This window comes from Canis lupus, chromosome 3 (assembly GCF_003254725.2).
Source record: "Canis lupus dingo isolate Sandy chromosome 3, ASM325472v2, whole genome shotgun sequence".
Lineage (NCBI taxonomy): Eukaryota > Metazoa > Chordata > Mammalia > Carnivora > Canidae > Canis > Canis lupus.
The window spans coordinates 91,644,395-91,655,864 of record NC_064245.1 but is presented as its reverse complement, the minus strand read 5'-3'; the positions used below and the strand labels follow the sequence as shown (position 1 = coordinate 91,655,864).

At 55.1% G+C, this 11,470-nt stretch overlaps 1 pseudogene; it reads left to right on the top strand.

Moving 5' to 3' along the window:
* The first annotated feature begins 3,356 nt into the window (after positions 1 to 3,356).
* Positions 3,357 to 5,360, top strand: LOC112653473 (protein chibby homolog 1-like; annotated as a pseudogene).
* The last annotated feature ends 6,110 nt before the right edge of the window (positions 5,361 to 11,470 follow it).

Here is an 11,470-nt window from a genome sequence, read left to right as displayed (position 1 = left end):
GTCGGGCTCCCCTCAGGGAGCCTGCCTCTCTCTGTGTCTCTCAGGAATAAGTAAAAAAAATCTTTAAAAAATACCTTTAAGGGATCCCTGGGTGGCGCAGCGGTTAGCGCCTGCCTTTGGCTCAGGGCGTGATCCTGGAGACCTGGGATCGAATCCCACGTCGGGCTCCCGGTGCATGGAGCCTGTTCTCCCTCTGCCTATGTCTCTGCCTCTCTCTCTCTCTCTCTCTCTCTCTATCGTAAATAAATAAAAATTTAAAAAAAACTTAAAAAAATACCTTTAAGACGTGTATTCTGGGGTAGGTGGTTGTGTTATGTCACACATCAAAACAGGGCTGAAGGCTAAAGAAACAATCACGGTTAAAGGGAAAATAATAAGAGAGATTTGCTTTGTGGTTGTCAGGCTCAAATGCTCAAAATTCTTTTACAAGAAACTCGTAACGGTCCAGTAGGAAACACCTGCAAACACCTTTCTGTTTTCAACCCGACACTGGTGACTCATGCGCTTCTTTACTCGAATTCCTAGCGTCAAAGTCTGCTGGAACCACACTTCCGGTTCAGGTTTACATGTTGGTCTTTTTCCACTTTCACTTTCGACCTTACTTATACTCAAAGTGTCTCATTTGGGGGGCGAGGGGGCTCCGTTGTTTGAGTCCGACTCTTGATTTTGGCTCAGGTCATGATCTTGGGGTTAGGAGACTGAGCCCCATGTTGAGCTCCGCACTGGGCGTGACGTCTGCTCAAGTCTCCCTCTCCCTCTGCCCCGCCCCACTCAAAACAATAAAAGAGTGTTTCATTTGGGAACAGTATGTACTCATTTTTTAAAAAATTCCAGTCTGATGATCTTTGCCTTTTAATTGGAGAGTTTCGCCCATTTGCACTTAATGTGATGTGAAGCGTAGTTGGGTTTAGACCATATTTTGCTATTTGCTTTCTGTTTATCCTATTTGTTCCTTATCCTTTCTTTCTTGCCTTTTTTCAGATGGGAGAGTAATCAAGTATGTTTTTTTCCTCCATTAGCATATATGAGACTTATGACCATGTTCTCTCTTTTTTTTAATGATGATGTTTTATAATTTATTTTTTTTTAATTTCAAAATTTCATTTAAGTAATCTCTACACCCAAAGTGGGGCTTAAACTCATGACCCCGAGATCAGGAGTGCCATAGTCTGATGACTGAGCTGCCTGGGCGCCCCAGGATCATATTCTCTTTTTTTTTTTTTTTCATTTATTTATGATAGTCACACACACAGAGAGAGAGAGAGAGGCAGAGACATAGGCAGAGGGAGAAGCAGGCTCCATGCACCGAGAGCCCGACGTGGGATTCGATCCCGGGTCTCCAGGATCGTGCCCTGGGCCAAAGGCAGGCGCTAAACCGCTGCGCCACCCAGGGATCCCTATATTCTCTTTTTTAAAATGTTGAGACAAGTGACCTGACGTGTCTCCCCAGGCTCCTGTTGTTACAGCACACATCAGGCGTGGAACCCGAGCCCTGCATAACTGCGTGGGGGCGGTGGGGGCGGTGGCTGTGGAGACCACAGCGTGAGCTGGACACAGCTGGAGGCTTGGGGCGGCAGGGCCAGGGCAGTGGGAGGTGGGAAGGGCCAGCGCATGACCCTTTGGACGGGGAGCAGAGGAGGCTCTGCACTCCGGCCGAGGGGTGGCCAGCGTGACACCTGTCCTCCACGCAGCTGTCTTCCTGTCCCAGACGCCGCGGGAAGGCCAGGTGATTCTCGGGCCTGCTGCCATGCATGTTCCAGCTGGCGGCCCACAAGGCAGCGAAGGGTGGGCAGGCCACTCCCATCCCCCTGCTGCTCCTCTGCCCCTTCACATGCAGGCTACGAGGACAATGGCCAGCGGCCACGGGGCTATTCGCCCAGGAGTCACGTCCCCAGGGATGAGAGCAGGGCCAGGGCCGTGGGCAAACACTTAATGTGCGTCCTGTGTGTCTGGCTCCTTCTAACAGCTTGGCAGATACTGAAGCCGTCACAGTCACCGCAAGAAGAAACAGGTGCCCTTATTATTTTCATCCCATCTGACAAATGACCAGAGAGGCTCAGGAGCTCGCCCAAGGGCACGCAGTTCTCAGGGGCTCTGCTCGAACCGCGCAGTCCCCAAGGCGGCTCCTCCCGGCCCAGGTCCCCCCAGCCTCTCCGCAGCCCGGGCTCCGCGGCCGGCTGTCGTGCGCCCGAGGTTCTGCAGGGGGGCTTAGTATTCTTTGCCATAAAACAGCCAGGACACACACAGAGGAGCATTTGACACTAGTCCATGTGACAGAATTGGGCACAGGAACACACGATGGGCTCTGAGGGGGAATCCTGCTAGATTTAGATCCCGTTTGCATTTCCTTTTTTGCATTAAAATCGGGGAGTTGGATGTCAGTGTGGCCTGAGAAATCCCGGGAGCACGGGCGCTCGTTTCTGTCTCAGAAGGCCGGTTAAGCTCAGCCATGGGACACGGTGGTGGCCGCGTGGGGACGTGCCGGCTCCGCTGCGCCCGGAGCTGGGGTCGTGGGCGCTGTGCTCTGCACACACGCGGGCGCCGGGGTTGCCGTGTGGGACCAGGCGGGAGACCCCACCGCTCTTTTGAGAATCGACCATAATTAGCGTGATTAATGGTTTCAGAAATTCCTTTACTTACGGAAACCTGGCAACCGGGAAACCAGATCAGGCTCGGAATCTGTTGTCTTTGTCTCCCGCCGTGTGCGTGAATGCAGTTCAGCCCAGGGGCTTTCATGGCAGGTTGGCATCACCCGAGCTCTCTCCAGGGGAGTCCGGGGACCCTCCCGCCGGGGAGTATCCGCACCAAGAAATCAGCACCGCGCATAAGACGACACCTGGGCCCGACGCTCGGGGACACACGCGCCTACCTGTTACCAGCGTGTCACTTGGAATGTCTTCTATGATGCATTTCTCCTCTCGTTCCCCTACGTGGAAGTAAAAAGCAGTTGAAAGAGAAAAATAAAAACTTAAAGCAAATGCCAGCATTGGCATTTCTGCTGCGTTAGGCGCTCCTGGCAGCGCTTTCCCTGGGGCGGATCAACCGCCAGCGATACGGCCCACCGAGGGCTTGGGTCTCATTGGACAATCCTGCAAATTGATTTTTGTGGGAAGGGACATCTGGTGGCCACACTTGGGCAGGTGACAGCAGCAAATAGGTGAAAGATGTCTGAACCTCGGGGCCTTTCCGAGCACGGTGACATTAGAGCTCCCTGTGACCTCTTATTTTGTAAGGATCTTGCAGTGTTCGACGGGGACAAAAGTCGATGCAGGGCCGGGGCAGGCACAGACCAGCCCTCGCCAGCCGAGCCCGGCAGGTGCCGGCCCCTGCCCGCAGGGCCACTGGGCCAGAGCAAGATGGCCATTCTGCAGTGCCAGGGCGGGGAACGAGGCGGGGGCGTGGCGTGGGGTGCCGCCGGGAGGAGGCGAGAGGCCCCGGGCAGTGGAGGCCTCGCGTGGACGGGCCTCAGTGTGCCGTCCTGCAAACAGGAGCGGGTTGACGGACCCCGTGTGGTGCCGAAGGCCCCAGCCCTGGCAGAGGATGAGTTCTTATTAAACCTTTTATTTTGCAACATTTATGGAGTCGTAGAAAGTCGCTAACCTAGTACAGAGAGGGGCCGTGTGCCCATCACCCCGCTGCCCCGGGTGCTGACGCCTGGCGGGGCTCGGGGAGCTGGTCACAGCGTCGTGGGCAGTGGGACCTGGACCGCGTCGCAGGGCCGTGACCGGGGCCACAGAGCTCCGTGGACCTCACTCTTCTAAACAACACGTGCGCCGTCAAGAGAAGCCTTCGGCAGGTAGTTGTGAACACTCAGGACACGGCGGAGATGGAGACACGCGGCTTGGTTTGGGGTGAAAGACTGGCGTTCCGTGGCCTGGGATGTTTCACCAAATTGTGCTTTATTTTATTTACTTTTATTTTTATTTGTCACTGGAGCCCAAAATGTATTAAAATAAATAAATGTGTGGGGCGCCTGGTGGCTCATTTGGCTGAACATCTGGCTCTTGATCTCGGCTCAGGTCTTGATCTCAGGGTCGTGAGTTCAAGCCCACGTTGGGCTCCACGCTAGGGGTGCCGCCTACTTTTTTTTTAAAAAGGCAAAAATTAAAAAACAAAAATAAATTTAAAAAAATAAAGAGGGAGCAGCGCCGGAGCCGTGGTCGCCGCGGGTGACACAGACCCCCCGCCGGCAGTTTCCCGCAGACTGTAAAGCATTGCACCGCGACGACGTGATTATCAGCGGCGCAGAGGAGTAGACCTTCGAAGCCCTCTTCCACCATTTCTCCACCGCGTGATTGGGGATAAGCTACTTAACTTCTCTAAGCTTCAGTTGTCCGATCTGGAGAAGGGAGCGTCGACCTTTCCTTCCTCGGGCCAAAGGTGCGTCTCTTTGGGAATACGCTCGGTCCTAAGAAAACGCCCCCTCGGAAGTCTGCTTCTCTCTCCAACCCGCATGATCTGGATCGATCAACCAGGGAGGTCGCGCTGGGCCTGGGCTATGGAACCCCCACCATGAACCTGGTGGGACAAAGCCTGAAGTTTGAAAATGGCCAGCGGATCGCAGAGACGGGGATTAGCGGAGGTGTGGACCGGAGGGAGGCGAGCGGCTCCGCAGGCGGAACCAGCAGTTGGAGGAAGCAAACAATCTCTTGAGGCTAAAGGTGGACGGCCTGCGGGACATGCTGTCTGAGACCGCTGCTGAGTCCCGCTTGATGGAGAAGGAATTGGAGGAGCTGAAGAGCATCAGCCGCAGGAGGAAGAAACACCCTGAAGACATCTGTCAGGAGCAAAGGGAGAAGCCCATCCGCCAGAGGAGGGGGATGTGGCTGACAGTGTTTTGTAGCTGAACTACGGGACCAGGTCCTGGGAGAGTGTGTCATATAGTGGGGACCAAAGGCACCGGCCCCACTGGGTTGGCAGCAGGAAGGTACAGCATGCTGGGCATGGAGCCTACTTTAAAAAAAAAAAAAACAAGAGGGATCCCGGGGTGGCTCAGTGGTTTAGCACCTGCCTTTGACCCAGGATGTGATCCTGGGGTCTCGGGATCGAGTCCCACATCGGGCTCCCTGCTTGGAGCCTGCTTCTCCCTCTGCCTGTGTCTCTGCCCATGTCTCTGTTTCTCATGAATAAGTAACTAAAATCTTTTTTAAAAAAAATTAAAGAAATGTGATGTGAAAACAGAAGGCAGTGAGTGGCCAAGTGGGCAGGGAAGGCATTTTGGAAGAGTGGAGGCGTTCTTGTTCTGTTACGGGGTAGGCGTGATCTTGGCACGTGGGTGGGTCATTTCTCGAAATACTTCCCTTCTTATTTTTAGTCACCCTTGAGTTCTTACGTGTCAGCATCCTGATTCTGGATGTGTTTAGCAGTTCTTAGAATCTATGGAAAAAAATAGAATTTTCATTAAAAGTCTGTGTTCAGCCTCAGAGATATCTTTCCATCGATTCTTCCTGTAACATCCTCGTTTTTTAAAATTAACATTTTTTCATCGTGACAAGTGCACTGCTTCATCATCACCTGCTCCCCTCACCTCCCCCCACCCTCCCCAGAACCAGCAGTGCGTTCTCTAGAGTGAACAGTCTGTTTCTTGGTTTCTGTTTTCCTTTTGCTCGTCTGTTTTGTTTCTTCAATTCCCCACGTGAGTGGATCACACGGTATTTGTTTTCTCTCACTGACTTACTTCACTCAGCAGAATACCCTCCAGCTCCATCCATGTTATTGCAAATAGGGCAGGTTTCATTCTTTTTATGGCTGAGTGATATTCCACTAACATACGTCCGTCCAACATCTAATGTATTTGTTCGCCGGTCGATGGGCCCTTGGGCTGCTTCCGTGGTTTGGCCGACGTAGGTAATGCTGCAGGGAACATCGGGGTGCAGGCGCCCGTGGGATCAGGGCTCTTCTATTCTTTTCATAAACACCTGCAGTGCGACTGCTGGGTCGTAGGGCAGCTGCACCTTAACTTCTTGAGGACCCTGCACGCTGTTTCCCGCGGAGGCTGTGCCGCCTGCGTTCCCACCGCAGTGCACGAGGGCGCCCCGTTGTCCGCATCCTCACTTGTTTCGTCTGTTGATCTTGGCCACCGGGACACGGGTCAGGTGATACTCATCGTGGTTTTGATCTGCATTTCCCTGCTGATGGGTGATGCTGAGCATCTTTTCACATGTCTGTTGGCATCTGGACGTCTTCTTTGGAAAGCGTCCGTCTGTGTCTTCTCCCCTTTTAAAAACTGGGTTATTTGGTTTTGGCTCTTGAGGTGTAGAAGTTCTTTCTATATTTTGGATCCCAGCCCTGTATCTGCTATGTCATTTGCAAATACCCCCCTGCCCCATTCTGTAGGTCGCCTTTTAGTTTTGATTTGTTCCTTTGCTGCGCAGAGACTTTTTACTTTGATTGTGGTCCCAATAGTTTATTTTTGCCTTTGTTTCCCTCTTCTCGGGTGACGTATCTAGAAAACAGCTGCGAGGCACCGAACTGCGTTGTAGCCATGTGAGCCTGGACGGGTTGCAGAGGCCTGTGCTCGCCCACCACGCAGGAAGCCATGGGACTGCCTCCGTCCTGGGAGTGTGACCGTGTAGATGGGACCAGCGACAGGGGCCCTCAGCTCTGTACCTGCCTGCAGCTGGGGGTGAGCTGCTGGCTTTTCTGGTGCAGGGTGGAGCCACCCCGGAGGCGTCCCTTGTGCAGGGCAGGGCCCCCGCTCCAGCCTCTCCCTTCCTGCGGGCTGGCGCCACCCACCCCGGCCTCCCTCCTGGCCGTCGCCTTAGGGTGCGGGGGCTGCTTGAACAAGTATTGGACTGCGTCGCTCATAAACAACCGACACTTATTTCCCACAGTTCAGGAGGTTAGAGGTCGGAGATCGGGGCGCCAGCGCGCTGGTGGCTGAGGTCTTTCTCGTCATGGGCCCCACCGTCGTGAGCTAACCGCCTCCCAAGGCCCCACCCCCGGGCACCTCACGCGGGGGCCGGGAGAGGGGACACCCAGTGATCACCCATGCTCTCCCTCTGGGAAGCACTGTCGGGTGCTGCTCCCGGGCCTGGACGCCAGGACCCTGTGGGCGCTCACCTCCCTGGCCATACACCTTCTCCATGGTCCTGGGCCAGCTCCGTAATCGCTCTTTGCCTCAGTTTCCTCGCCTAGGAGGGTGGAATGATCATAGCACCCACTTCCTTGAGGGCCTGCGGAGATCAGGGGTGTGTGTGCAAAGTGCTGACCGCCCGACGGCCCGGCGCCTCATCCACGTGAGCCGTCGCCACTTTCCCCAGGAGACTTTTTATTACAGCAAATGTTAAGGACGCGAAACTAGAGAATTGCGTGATGCACCCTGATCTCGTTTCGTTTGACCAACACACGCTCCCCCTGGAGTATGTTAAAGCACGTTCCTGATCAGAGGCCATTTTTACCCGACGGTATTTCAATATACACCTGACTCGTATGGACTTAAAAAACCCGGGCAGCCCGGGTGGCTCAGCGGTTTGGCACTGCCTTCGGCCCAGGGCGTGACCCCGGGGTCCCGGCATCAAGTCCCACGTCGGGCTCCCTGCAGGGAACCTGCTCCTCCCTCTGCCTGTGTCTCTGCCTCTCTCTCTGGGTCCCTCATGAATAAATACATAAATCTTTAGAAAAAAAAAACTGAATACCCCAACTTAGCCGCCATGTCCTTGTGACCACTGCACAAAATTGGCAATAATCGTGCCTGCCACCAGTACCAGCTCCAGGTCCGTTTTCCGCGACTGGAGGGTCCTTTTGCCATCGCTGTGTTTGACTCGGTGTCTACACAGGATCCGCATACGGCGCTTGACTGTGTCTCTTAAATCTTTTGCTCTGCTGGGCCCGCGCTCCCCGCCACCAGTGTTTCCTCTCCCAAGAGTTCACGGGGACCGGCCCGCACCCGGTAGCTCAGGGGCCCTCGGGCGTCGTGGGACTCAGCACAGCACACGCATCCCCGGGGGCCCACGGCGGCCGCACCTGGTTCTGGGCTCTGGGCCCCGCCGCCCGCCGTGTGGACCGAGGCTGCGGCCCTCCCGGAGCCGGCTGTGTGCGGCTTCCTTCACCCCCGCAGGCTGCTCCGTGACAGTGACACGCGCTCTTTCCCAGATTGCCATCTGTCTCCAGGGTCCCGTGGGCCTCCGGCTGAACTTCAGACCGGGTTTTCTGGTTTCTGAGAATCGTGTCCTGGGGGTTCCGACAAGCGCTGGGGGCCCCGGTCTCGCGTGTGGCGCCTCCAGCCCCGGGCCGGGCTGCGGGCCTCCTTGCGCGTGTCTCCGGCCCGGCGGGGTGTGTGGCCGGCACTGCCCAGCTGTGTCCTTCCTCGCTTAGGGCGATTCCTGGGCTTTTTCTGCTCTGCGGTGCGATTGTCCGTGGAATGGTACATGGTTTCCTTTCTTCTGGACTGTTCGTCAGCGGCGCAGGAAAGCAGCTGAGCGCTGTGGGCTGTCCGTGTGTCCGGGTGCTCGGCCGCCAGCCCGTGCCGTCCTAGGCGGGTGCGTGTGCACGCGTGGCCTTCAGGATGAACACACGTAGGTCACGTGCAGGACGCTCACTCCTGCGTCTCCGGCGTGGAACCCCTCCCCTGCCCGCTCCCAGCAGGACGCCCAGGACCGCGTGGAACGGAGGTGGTGGCAGCAGCATCCCCACCTTGCTCCTCATCTCAGAGGAGACGCGTTCAGTCTCACGTCGCGTCGGACGTCTCCCGGGGTCTTCTACGTGCTTCTTAGTGTGTGCAGGTGCTTCCCTTGGGTCCCTTGCGTGGGGTGTTTTTATGTGGACGCGTGCTGCGTGGTCACAGGCCTGGAGACCGGCCTCAGCGGCGACGATCCGGGGTCCCCCCTCCACTCTCCGATGCGCGTGTCACATGATCTGTGTCCCGCCCGCACCTGCGTTCCAGGAAGAGTCCCCCTTGGTCGTGGGGTACAGCCCTCTGGACGCGCCGCTACCCCGGTTGCTGGGAGGGGGTCACGGATGTCGGGCTCCGGTTTTCCTTTCGGACGGTGTCTCCGTGTGGCTTTGGTACCCGGCTGATGCTGGCCTCCCAGAATGAGTCGGGAAGCTTCTCTCCCCCTCAGGCTTTGGGAAGAGTTGGCAAGGACGTTGGGAGAACCACCGGCAGGTCCTGGGCTCTCCTCCGCGGGGCGGTGTCGGATCCTGAGCCGGGCTCCGTACCAGTCGTAGGCCTGTTCACACCCGGCGTCCCCGTGACTCGGTCTCGGAGGTTCTGTGTTTGCAGCCCTGCGTCCCCTCATCCCAGTTATCCCGCGTGCTGGTGTTCAGCTGTTCACGGGATGCTCTGACGACCCTTTCTATTTCTGCACAATCTCTAACAACATCCCCACATCACGTCTGATTTCAGGAATTGGACTCTCCCTTCTCGTCCTTAGCCCGTCTCCCTACAGGTTTGTCAACTTGGATGATCTTTTCCAAGAAGCAGCTCTTGGTTTCCGGGTTCCCTCCATTCTCTGTTTTGCTGCCTGCCTGCCTTCTGCTCGCTTTGGGTGGAGTCCGTTCTTCTCTTCCTGGGGCCTTCAGTAGTGAACTCAGATTGCTGATAAGTCTTTTCCGTTTTTATTTTTTAAAAGATTTTATTTATTTATTCATGACAGACAGGGAGAGAGAGGCAGAGACACAGGCAGAGGGAGAGGCAGGCTCCGTGCAGGGAGCCCGACGTGGGACTCGATCTGGGACCCCAGGACCACGCCCTGCTGAAGGCGGCGCCAACTGCTGAGCCACCCAGGAGGCTCCTTTTTTCTGTTTTTAAATGTGTGTGCAGCTGTGCATCCCCCCGACCCCCGTGTCACCTTCACTGCATTCCATAAGCTTTGTTGTCATGTTTTCATCTTCATTTGTTTCTAAGTATTTCCTAATTTTCTTGTGATTTCTCCTTTGATCAATTGATTTGAGAGTTTGTGACTTCATTTCCACCTATTTGTGAATCCCCCAGTTTTCCTTCTGCTCCCCATTTCCAACTTCATCCTGTTGGGGCAGAGAAGACACTTTTAGGACATCTACCCCTTAGAAGCCACCGAGACTCACTGGAGACCATCCCGCGTGCACGTGAGGAGGGCGCGTGCTGTGTGGCTGCTGCATCCGGCCGGCCGCCTGGGTGGGGTCCCCTGTTCCCTTCCTTGTCGTCAGTCTTGTTGCTCATCCACTGCGGAGAGTGAGGACGTCCCCAACTGTGACTGTACTGCTGGCTAGTTCTTTCAGTTCCATCAGCTTTGGCTTCGTAGAGTTTGACGGCTGTCACTGGGTATGTAAATGTTTACAATCGCTCTATTTTCTTGTCGTGAAATGTTACTGATATATAATGTCCTTCGTCTCTTGTGACCATTGTCAAATTTAAGTCTATGTTGTCTGATGTTAGTGGGGCCACGTGGGCTCTCCGCGGGTCACTATGTGCACGGACAATGGTTTTCCATCCTTTCACTTTCAGTCTATTGGTGTTCGGATCTCAGGTGAGTCTCCTGTAGACGACCTGTGGCTGGATCTTGTGTCTTTGTCCATTCTGCCAATTCTGCCCTGTGATTGGAGAGTTCACCCATTTACATGCAAGTGATGGCTGAGAGGGAGGGAGCCTCTCTAGGTCTCTGCGCACCTTTCAAGCAGTTATTAAAAGTCTTGGTCTAGGGATCCCTGGGCGGCTCAGCGGTTGAGCACCTGCCTCGGGCCCAGGGCCTGAACCTGGAGTCCCGGGATCGAGTCCCACGTCGGGCTCCCTGCAAGGGGCCTGCTTCTCCCTCTGCCTGGGTCTCTGCCTCTCTCTGTGTCTCTCACGAATAAATAAATAAAATCTTAAAAAAAAAAAGTCTTGGTCATTCACCGTGAGACTTTTTTCAAGAGTCACTTCCGATTGACTTACTTTTCCCTTTGAGTGGGCCACACCTTCCTGTGTCTTGTGATTTTTTTGTTGAACACTGGACATTTGAATGTAATGTGGTAACTCTGAACATCATTTTCCCCCTCCCCCGAGGCTTATGTCTCCCCACCCCTCCCCTCCCCTCCCCTCCCCTCCCCTCTCCTCCTTTTTTTTTATTAAGTAGGTTCCACACCAGCGTGGAGCCCAGTAGGGGCCTGAACTCTCGACCCTGAGACCAGCCCCGAGCTGAGATGAGTCTGATGCTTAACTGACTGACTCCCCAGGCGCTGCTGTTTTTCCCTTTGATTGCCGAAGCTGTCTCTGCGCTGAGCATCAGCCTGAGGGTAACTTAAGGTCTTCCTAGGTCTTTTTGAGACTCCCTGGGCATGCATGGTCATTTTCTAATTTCCCTTATATGCGCGGTTGCTTTTGAATGTCCTGGTCTTTAATATTTAGCTTTCCACAGAGGAAGAAAGTGAAAAATAAAGTGAGAGTAGGGAGAAAGTGTGCGCACCTTTTAACTTCCCTGGAAGTGACTCCAGCTGGAGGGGCCGGTTTTGCAGTGGGGGGCAGGGCAGCCCCAGGGGTGCCTGCCTCTGTGTCTGCACCTCTGTTATTAGA